This window comes from Nyctereutes procyonoides, unplaced genomic scaffold (genome assembly GCF_905146905.1).
Source record: "Nyctereutes procyonoides isolate TBG_1078 unplaced genomic scaffold, NYPRO_anot_genome, whole genome shotgun sequence".
In the NCBI taxonomy this organism is placed as follows: Eukaryota; Metazoa; Chordata; class Mammalia; order Carnivora; family Canidae; genus Nyctereutes; species Nyctereutes procyonoides.
Genome location: NW_026575125.1, coordinates 73885941 through 73896707, shown reverse-complemented (window position 1 = coordinate 73896707; position 10767 = coordinate 73885941). Strand labels below are relative to the sequence as shown.

The 10767-nt window shown below is 38.6% G+C and overlaps 1 pseudogene; it reads left to right on the top strand.

The window, feature by feature from the left end:
* Positions 1-2990: 2990 nt before the first annotated feature.
* Positions 2991-8220, top strand: LOC129518537 (T-complex protein 11 X-linked protein 2-like; annotated as a pseudogene).
* The last annotated feature ends 2547 nt before the right edge of the window (positions 8221-10767 follow it).

Genomic DNA, 10767 nt, shown 5'->3' with positions numbered 1-10767 from the left:
TGGTTCTTATTAATTTTATTCATATTGCAAGACATAAATAAAATTCATTCACTAAGTATGAATTAAATGCTTCTAATGGTTTGTTAATAGTCAAATGGGTAAATTTATTTGCTGGAACCTAATTCTATAGAATTTCTAATTTCCCACCTTAAATGCTTCTATTTTACTACTTTAGGGGTTCTATTTCTAAAACACTTTTCTCTGTCATTGTTTCTCTTGAAATTCACACTTTTTAGTTTTTCCTTACCTGTTGCCAACCAGTACTCATGCCAGGCACAGCTTCCCCAAAAGAAGTTTACACCAAAACAAAAATCTCCTAGCATATTCCTCACTGCCTTTACTATCCCTGAAACCTGGGTTAGATTTTTTGATGCTGGCTAGGTGCAGAGAAAGTGAAACTAAGAGAGTGAAGGTCTGTTAAAGTGGCTGGGGGTTGTAGTGGTGATGAGGGGTGGGTAAATGAAGCAGAAGGAATAATACTATTTAGAGCTTGATTTTCATTGTTCTGTTATTAACAGCCTTATTCTAGTGTAGCAATGCAAAAAGTATACAAAAAGCAAAGTTGAAATAGAATTTGGAGTGATCTGTTATGTATAGATAATTGATTATTGGTTTTACCTTTGGTCTTATAAAATAATACTAATTATAGTTATAGATTCCTAAGGAAATATCATCATCAGATATTTATACAACAAACATTTATTGAGTACCTACTAAGTGTAAGGAACAATGCTAAATGCTGGGGACATATAGATGACAAAGATGCTAGCTTTACTGTCAAGAGGCTTCTGTAGGGGAGATAGTCAAATAGCAGGTAGCTACTGTGCAATGATAAGTTCTTTCACATCTAATATATAGAGTTCTATGTTTGTGCTCATCTGCCCAAGAAACGTCAAGAAAGACTTTCCTGATAAGGTAACACTTGAGTTTTGGAGTATGAATAGATACTTTTCAGGTGGTCCGGGGGTGGGTAGTGATTCTCCCGGAACTGGAAATGTCATGTCAGAGGCATAGAATGGTGGAAGACATTATATATTCATTATAAATAGGTTGTTGTTGGAATAGAGTATTAGAAGGAAGAAGGCAATAATGTAGAGGTGGCAGAAGAGGGTCATAAAGGGTGATAGGGACTCCCTAAAGACTTTAAATGAGCATGCCATCATGACCAAATGTATATATTAGAAAAAAACATTGATTTTAGCAAGAGTATGTGGCATTGTATGAGTAAGACTTGTTGAGGGCAGGAAGACCATTTAATAGACTATTGCAATAGTCCAGGTAGGTGATGATGTAGATGGGGATGGATTCCAGAGATATTTAGGAAGCAAAATCTCTGGAATCTGGTGACCAAGTAGATAACATGGATGAAGGGAAAGTAATTTAGAAGGGCTCCAGTACACATCAGAGTTATGTGTGTATATCTCATAAGTGGTATTGGTGTGTTGGGTGATGAACTTTGACTTTTTTACCCATTTATCTTTGTATTGATTTTAAAAGTCTTAACAAAATTCTGAAGGAAATTTTTTCTTAGATTTCAAAATGGAAAGAAAAAGAACATCTAGTTCAAACTACAAATCTATGGATATAGAAACTAAAGCACACAACACTTTACCAATGAAAGTTAACTGTTCTCCCCAAAGGTAACCAGTATTCTGATTATTACCACAGATTATTTTGCCTGTTTTTGACGTTCTTGAATATGGAAACATGTAATATACATTCTTTCCCTGTCTGGAAAAAAAGAAACTAAGGCACACGCTCATGTTTAATGCAGAACCAGTGCTAAAACTCAGAGGCTCAATTCCACCTAGTTCATGGTTCTTTCTACTACAGGATGAGAGCTTTCCTGGAAACTTGAGGTACTCTTCTGAGAGGATTTGGCTAACATCTTTGCATCTGACACTAAACTCAGTTTATTCAACTCTGCTTGTCTAAATATAGCCCTTGGCCTATCAATTTAATAATCTTTCATGATCCTAAATGCTATTTAGGATTTAGGAAATTATGATCCTAAGTATGATCAGTTCTCTGGGTAAAGAGCAATTTGCTCATTTAACCTTTTTACAGTTTGGAAGGCAGTTTCATGGAGACAATGTACAATGGTTTTTGGGACCATCTGAAAGAGCAGCTATTGAATACTCCCCCTGACTTCACTTGTGCTCTTAAACTTTTAAAAGAAGTTAAGGAGGTGAGTAACCAACTTCCCACTTGTGGATGTTAAGTTCCTGGGCATACCAAATCTTTGAATTGTTGATGGCTGTCAATATCCTAGATTGCATATTACTTCTCTGCACATGGTCCATTACTTAAATAGACCATCTAGAGAAGCATTTTTTGGTATGATATGAAGCTTGGAAGTTGGCATCGTGATATAATAGCACAATACGTTGTTCGATTAAAAAGATTTTCACTGAACCCTCACTATATTTTATGTTTTTCAGAAATGCATAAGTGAATAAAAGAACTCTTGCCCACAAGGAACTTACACTTTTGAGTCAAAAGGCTATTTTGAGTGACTCTTAATGGTTCCTTTGCTTATTTATCTTTGGCTTTTGAAGTAAAATCATCTAAAAATGTCTTTACCTCTTATTAAGAGTGCTTCAGTCACCTTGTGGTAGTGTGTATTTTATATATTTTATATCATGTGCTTATTTTTATCACCTCCTATTTTTATTCATATTTTAATCTCCTTTTGCTCAGGAAATTATATGGCATTACTGTCATTATTGATACCCATGAAGCCTTGAACTATAATTGGTCCCTAAACAGAAAGAAATAATATTCTTCTATAAGAAATTTAGAGACCTATTTTCAGGACTTCCAAAAGACATAGGCTAGGATTTTTTTGTTTTAAGAGGGTTGTTCATTGGAGAATGTTTGGGTTTCTAAACAGTTTGGCTCCATTGATTTTCTTTTCTGGTCAGAATTTGCTATCACTGCTGTTACCACACCAGAACCGCCTAAGAAATGAGTTTGAAGAATCTCTGGACATGGATCTCCTCAAGCAGGAAACAGAATATGGGGCCCTGGATGTCCCTCATCTCTCTACGCACATTCTTAATTTGATGATCATGTTATGTGCACAAGTCCGCGATGAAGCAGTGCAGAAACTAGAAAGCATGACAGATCCTGTGCAGTTGCTGAAGTAAGAGACCAAATTTACTGTCCCTGAAATGTGCCCTAGAAAGCGATGCCGGAAAACTCTACCCCTGATACTGTTTTATAGCTCCTGCTTTGTCCAGCTCTTCTATACTGAAGAATTGACTAAAACCTTTTATTTTCCTCTCTAGACTCTTGGCTTTTATTTTCCAAGGATAGTCTCTCAAGGCCTTTTTGGTGATCTTTAGATCATTTGTACACATTTTAGAAATGATGTTAAGACGGAGTACAATAATTCTTTCTTCTAAAATTATCCTAAGGGATCCCTGGGTGGCGCAGCCGTTTGGCACCTGCCTTTGGCCCAGGGCGCGATCCTGGAGACCCGGGATCGAATCCCACGTCGGGCTCCCGGTGCATGGAGCCTGCTTCTCCCTCTGCCTATGTCTCTGCCTCTCTCTCTCTCTCTCTCTCTCTCTCTCTGTGTGTGTGTGTGTGTGAGACTATCATAAATAAATAAAAATAAAAAAATAAAAAAATAAAATAAAATTATCCTAATTTAAACACCATGAAGGGACATAAATGAAGATTATTCCTGTTCCACATTTAGGAGAATGAAGACCCAGAAAGGCAAAGTGATATACTGTGAGTTAGAAATTCAGTCACCATCATTCCAGTTAGAAATTCAGTCACCATCATTCCAGTTACTCACAGTTGTTAGGACTTTGGTCATTTTCCTTCTTCTGGGTACTTTTACTGAGAAGATAGTAGTTATGTTGGAAAGAGTTCTAGATTGATAACTAAAAGGACAGAAGATATATTTTTCCTTACCTCTGACAACAACTCATTCTGTGGCCTTTGTTCCTCAATCCAGTGTTTTTATCTGTAAATTGAGGTTAGATTATTGTTTTTTAAGGCCCATTTTAATTCTAAAATACTGTGATTTTAGGACTCCTTGCTTGAGTTCCACCCCTCCACACTTGATTTCCTTTCAAAGTGTAAATATTTTATTTCTCCTTATGACAGGGGTATCTTCCATGTTCCGGGCCTGATGAAAATGGACATCCAGAGCCTTCAACCCTACCTGCAGGAACATTCTGTCCAGTATGAACAAGCTAAATTCCAGGAACTCCTTGACAAGCAGCCCAGTATGTTTAAAATTTATGTGCAGGAGATGGAGATCTGACCTTGGGTTTGATAAAATATTTTCTAATTTTTGAATAGAAAGTTTCTTTTCTGGGTAAGAGGGAAAAATACTTCTCTAAGACAAAAAGTCCTACAAAATAATATTTATTGGCCAAGAGGATATCTTAAAACTTTAAGTCTCATATATTCCCTTTTATGTTGTATATCTCCTTGATTACACCACAAAATGGCTAACCAAAGTAGCAACAGACCTCACTACACCATCTCCAAGCTCTCCTGCCTCTCCTAGCTACTCTAGCTTGGCCTGTTCACCTCCAAATTGGGTATCTAACAACTCAGAGATCCCCAATCCCACAATGGTGCTATACAGGCTTACCTGAACCTTCTTCTCTGGGATCCTGACAATGACAAGTTCCCTGAGGTAGGAAAGTGTGTTCTGTTAGAGCATTGCCTTTTGTTTGGTATTTAACATCTCTATTAGAACTCTCCTCTCCTGACCCAGTCTTCCCTGTTGAAACAAACTTTGTTGATGGACAGAATCCGGCTACAGAAGATGGAGTCCCACTTGCACCAGTTAACTGTCCTGGCCTCAGTCTTGCTAGTAGCCAGATGTTTCTCTGGTAATGTCTTATTCAACTCACCTGAATTTGTGGATTAACTGAAATGCATAACCAAGGCTCTGACAGAATAATTTAACTCCAGGTAAGAAGTTTCATAGACAGATCTTTTTTAGAGTTGGAAATAATATGTGGTTTTTGGGACATAGGCAGATAATGTAATTATTGCTTATTTGTCATCACAAACCACAAAAAGGACCTTGGGTACCAACTGCAAGATTCTTGGTGTCTTTTGATAAGTCATATTGAGACTTGGGATAGAGAAAAACTAAACTTATTTCCAAAGAAGAGAGTGTGGAGGCTAGTTTGCTGCAAATGATTCATTATCATGTTTTATAAAAATGAGTTATTATATATTCGAATGGGTGACACCGGATTTGTGTATGTATATCCAGAAGTTTATCAGTTTTGGTAATACTGATTGGTCATCACTGCATGGAGGGCACCACAACCAAAATAAAAAGAGGAATTAGAGGCTTAGGTCTCTTAACATATTTATAGTTTAACTGGTAAAAGAGGAAAAACAACTGTGGAAAATCCCTAAGAAAATCTTAAAACAAGATTTAAATAAAGTTTATGGAACTAAAGAACACTGACTGGGTCCAACGATAGAACTGAACCCTTGTCAATTACCTTATTTTCTTTGAAGTCTAGTATACTACTGTATTATGAATTAGTTGTCACCTTGAGGGTAACAATGAAGACTTTTCATCTGTACATGGAGTCCTGCTGTCTACTAGTGGTGAGAGCCTGGAATTCTCCTTTGAGTGCACCTGTCTTCTGTTAGAGGCTCTCCAGGCCTTGACCATATGCCAGGGCCATTCTGCTTTCTGTCCATTATCTAGGCCTCAAGAGACTATGCTGAGTGTGAGTGAACAGGTGTCCCGGGAAATCCATCAAGGCCTCAAAGACATGGACCTTACTGCCTTGAGCAGTGAAAACACAGCATCTCTCTCTCTCTCTTTTTTTTATAAACAACATAAATTTATTTCTCATAGTTCTGGAAGTGGGACATCTGAGATCAGAATACCAACACAGTTGGGTGAAGGCCCTCTTTCAGATTTCAAAATTCTCATTGTATCCTCACATAGTGGAGGAAGCTAGGGAACTCTGTGGGATCTCTTTCGTAAAAAGCACTACTCCCATTCATTAGTTCTCCATCCTCATGACCTGATCACCTCAAAATGGTCCTACCTCAACCACTGAGCCACCCAGGTGTCCCAGGGACTCTAGTTTCTGAGCCTAGCTGTCTACTTCATTTACCAGGTTATGAAATTTTTTTAGCTATTATTATTTTTTTCAAATAAGTTATCTGCCCCTTTCTCCTTCTTTTTTTTTGGGACCCCATAATGTGAATGTTGGTAGGCTTGTTTTTGTTTCACATGTCCCTTAAACTATCCTTATTTTTAAAAATTCTTTTTTTTTCTTTTTGCTGTTCAGTTTGGTTGATTTCTACTACCGTGTCTTTCAGATTATTGATCCATTCTTCTGTGTTATTTAATCTGCTGTTCACTTCCCCTTGTGTATTATTCATTTCTATTATTGTATTTTTCAACTCTTACAGGAACTTTCTTATATTTTCTCTTGTTGAAGTTCTTACTGTGCTTATCCATTTTTGCTCCCAATTTTGGTAAGCATTTTTTGATCAGTGGAGAGATTGCTTATCTCTATTTTACTTAGTTTTTTTTTCTGAATCTTTTTTCTTGTTCTTTCATTTGATAGGTATTTTTCTTTCTCCTTATTTTGCTAACCATCTGTGTTTTTTCTACATATTAGGTAGTTCTACTACATGTTCACGTCCTTGAATAAATGACCTTATGTATAAGATATTCTTTGGAGCCCAGGAGTGCAATTCCCCTTGACCACCAGATCCAGATGCTCCAGAGCTGTCCCCTTTGGGGGCTGTATGCACCCTTCTGCTGTGGTGGGATCATGACTGCTGTAGGCACTCTGGTGGACAAGCTCAGCACCCCCAGCCTGATTGGCTTCAAGGCCTGATCATGACCTCTGCTTCTGTGCTGTTGGGTGGGTATGACCCCAGCCAGTTGTCCACAAGGCCTGGCCACTGCTATGGGCTTGCTGGTGAGTGGATTCATTTTCCTATTAGTTATGAGGTCCAGTTGAGGTGCAATGTTATGCAGGGCTCCAAGTGGAGCATGACCCCTGGCATTAACAGTCTAAAAAAATGATTCCGAAATGGTGCCCTCAGTGCTGAGATCAATAGGACAGAATGAGATTGCCAAAGTGATTGCCACCATTGTCCCAGTCTCTGGAGGGGGGCTGTGCTGTCTCCTGCCCCTCTAGCAGGAGTTCCCAGATTAGTTAGTTGGTCTCCTTCACCTATGTCCTATGTCCTTTCCATGTGGTGTTTTAGCACTGGTTTCTGGGGCAAGTGAGTCTGCACACAACCTTTTAACACAGCATCTCTTATAGGCCAACTCCAGAATATCGCCAAGAAGGAGAACTGTGTTTGTAACATCATTGGTAAGAGCCCCTTAGTAGTGATAGGGAGTGGTGTCAAGAATGTGGAGGATGAAGAGGTAGACTTAACTTTGGAATCTAGTTACTGAACCATTTAAAAATGGAAAAGCATGATCATTGGGAAAGTCTTTTGGCTATAGTTTTCTCATCTATAGTATGCAGGGTTGAAATAGATCTCTCAGTTTGAAGAGTGAATGCATGGTTTTAAGGTGGACCTGCAGCTAAGACATGTAACTTGCAGGTGTAAAATGCTGTCCCATCAACCCTACCACATCATCCCTGGTTACTTTATAATTATAGTCCAAAATCTATGATGGAAAGCCCTTTGCTTTAAAAGTTACCATATGTGCTTCTACTACCCTCCAAGGAATTGATACTGACTTAGGTTGTGGGACATATTCCATGTTGGAATTTTGCATCTTAACAGTCTGATTTGGGTATGTGGGCACTGGTTGCAATGTATAGCCCTTTTAATTTCAGGTATGATATCTGAGATCCTCTCGTTAGATCACTGCATACCAGGAGCTCACTTAAAACCACACAATCTTATGAACAGCCAGAAATTTGCTAGCTCAAAATATTTTGATCATCCATTGTCTTTGGAAGCTTGATAGCATTCCCTCCTCCAAAATGAAGCAGGCAAATCTCATTTATATGGTTTATCAAGATAAATGGGTAGGTCAGTGAATACCTTAGTTAATTTCGGTGAGCAGAGAGTACAAGGGTATTGTGAATTTCCTCTGAAACCTCTTTGATCTTCCCCTTTTCATTGCTTTTCCTTGCTCACAGATCAGCGAATCCGTTTGTTTCTCAAATGTTGTTTGGTTCATGGCATGCAGGAATCTCTGCAAGACTTCCCTGGAGGCCTCAGTCTCATTGAAGGAGAGTTGGCAGAACTAAGCTGGAAGTTTTTCAATTTGATGCATCACAATCAGCAGGTATTTAGCCCCTATTATGCCGAAATCCTTAAAAATATCATCCCTCCAGCTCAGGCACATGAAACAGAAGTGGAGTCTATCAGATAATGCCAGGCCTCAGCTATGGCAACATTGAAACCAGGAGAGAAGGCTCAGCAAGTTCCTAGGATGACATCACCTGTGGCCAGCAGAGCAGCTAGTCCTCTTCCTCATTACAGCTAGGACACAGAGATGCAGGGTTCAAGCAAGTAACACCAACTAGTCCAACCACTCTGATTAATAAACTTCCGAGCTGCAAGAAAACATCTGTTCCTTCTGTGTTGCAATTGAATCTAAGTTCTGTGCCCTTATCTTCTCTAAGTATCTGAGAAGCCAGTGGATCCTCAGTTTTCCTTTCACTCACTGATCATTCTTGAGTGTGATGGTGGTTGAGCAAGCATTAGGGCATCAGGTGCTGACATTATTTTCTGTAATGGAAAATAATTTCCTTGAGGGCAAGGAAAACACTGTGGAATGGAATTATCCAGAGTATGAATTTAGGCTTCTGGAAGTCAGAAATTTACTGAGCTACAGATCAAGAGAGGACTTAGAACCCCATTTCTAGTGTCAAATTTCCCTATAATTTTAAAGGATATAGCAATACTAAGAGCCCCCACCTCCTTTTCTGGTGTGTGGGATGAAGCAATATGAAAACTGGTGACTGGGTGAAAGTTGATATTGTCTGCTAACAAGCATTCAGTTGAGGACAGTTCTTAGCCGCCACAGGATTTATGTCTCTCAAATGATCCTGAGGGTGAGGTTTGGAGTCTCTGACATTAACACTAAGTCTAAGCATTAGTTCTGCCACTGACTTGTATCAGGTTCATCCCTGGCCCCGCTCTATAGCTGAATTTATCTCCTGTTTCCACATCTCTAGGCTTAGGTCACTCCATTCTTCTTGACAGAGGTGATATAGGTATTCAAGGGTGGAGGCAGCCACCACACTTCTTCCTTGCAGCCTGGGACAATAACTGTTATGTTATGATTGTCAGCTCAGTTGGAACCGCACTTGACAAATGTTCTAGGTCCATAAGGGCCTGGGCTTGTTTATTGAGATTGTAGAGATTCATCTAATCATTCTTATTCCAACTGTAACAGACCAACAGCAATCTAGGAGATTAAGAAAAAAATTCAGTTTGGATTTTGACTTGTTTGGAATCTTTAAAAGAAAATAAAGGAATAAATTTTATATGTAGAGAACTTAGAAGAGCACCTGGAACATACATGCTCATAAATGTTATATATTATTATAATATGTATTTGCATTTGTGTAAAATATCTCTGGAAGAATACACAAAAAGTCTCATAACAATGGTTTCCTCTAGGTAGGAGAAATGAGACACAGGACTGGGAGAGAAATTGGCTTTTCACCATATGTCTTTTTTTTTTTTTAACAATGTGACCCATTTCTTCACCATTTAAACCAGCCACATAGCATCTTGCTTCAGTCATCACATTGCCTCTTTCTTCTGTGTCAAATCCCTCTCCCTTCCTGTTAATAAGGACACTTGTTATTACATTTAGAGCCCACTGGAATAATCTCTCCATCTGAAGACCCTTAACTTAATTACATCTGCAAAGTCCCTTTCTCATATAAGAACATTTACAGGTTCCAGGCATGGATATCCTTGGAGACTTATTTACCTTACCATAGTCTACCTTCTGACCCTCTAAAATTTATATACAACCTATATGCAAAACACATTCACCTCATCCCAATATCCCCCGAAGTCTCAACACATTACATATCAGTATAAGTCCAAAATCTCAACTGTAAATCATTTAATCAGGTATATGAGAAACTGGATATGATCCTTGCTGGGGAAAAATATCTATCAGAGTACCAGTGAACTAGCCAAAAATTACCTCTTCCCAAATTACAGTGGTAGGATAGGAATAGAATAATAACAGACATTCCCACTCCAAATGGGAGAAAATGAAGAAAAGAGCTATTAGCTCCAAGCAACTTAGAAATTCAACCAGGCAAACTCTATTAGGCTTGAAGGCCTAGGAATAATTGTCTGAGGCTGGACTCTCTAGCCTGTGTTCCATTTACATATCCTCAGAGTCACCCTTCCATTTTTCTTGAAGGATAGTACATGTTTGAAGCTGAGTATTTTTATCAGTCTGTTTCCTGCCTGCAGATTTTTTTTTCTGAGGATAGAGACATACCGTTAAAGATGGAAAACATTTCAGAGACTAGCATTTGTTACTAGCAGGGAGTTGACTCCAGAGCTAGAAGTCTGGCTGCCACCATTGTTGTTTTTCTGCCTGCAGAATTTTGGAAATCCAACAGCCTCCCTTCATTTGAACCCTTCTCTCTCCCAGTCAGTTCAAATTGGCAATGTTTTTCTGATATAACATTCTCAAAAACGTTTTGAGTCTGCTCAGGATATATATCAAGGAGTCATTGCATTTGACCAGAGGATCTTTCACAGATCTTTCCTGGATAAACTTGTCTCTGTAACTGG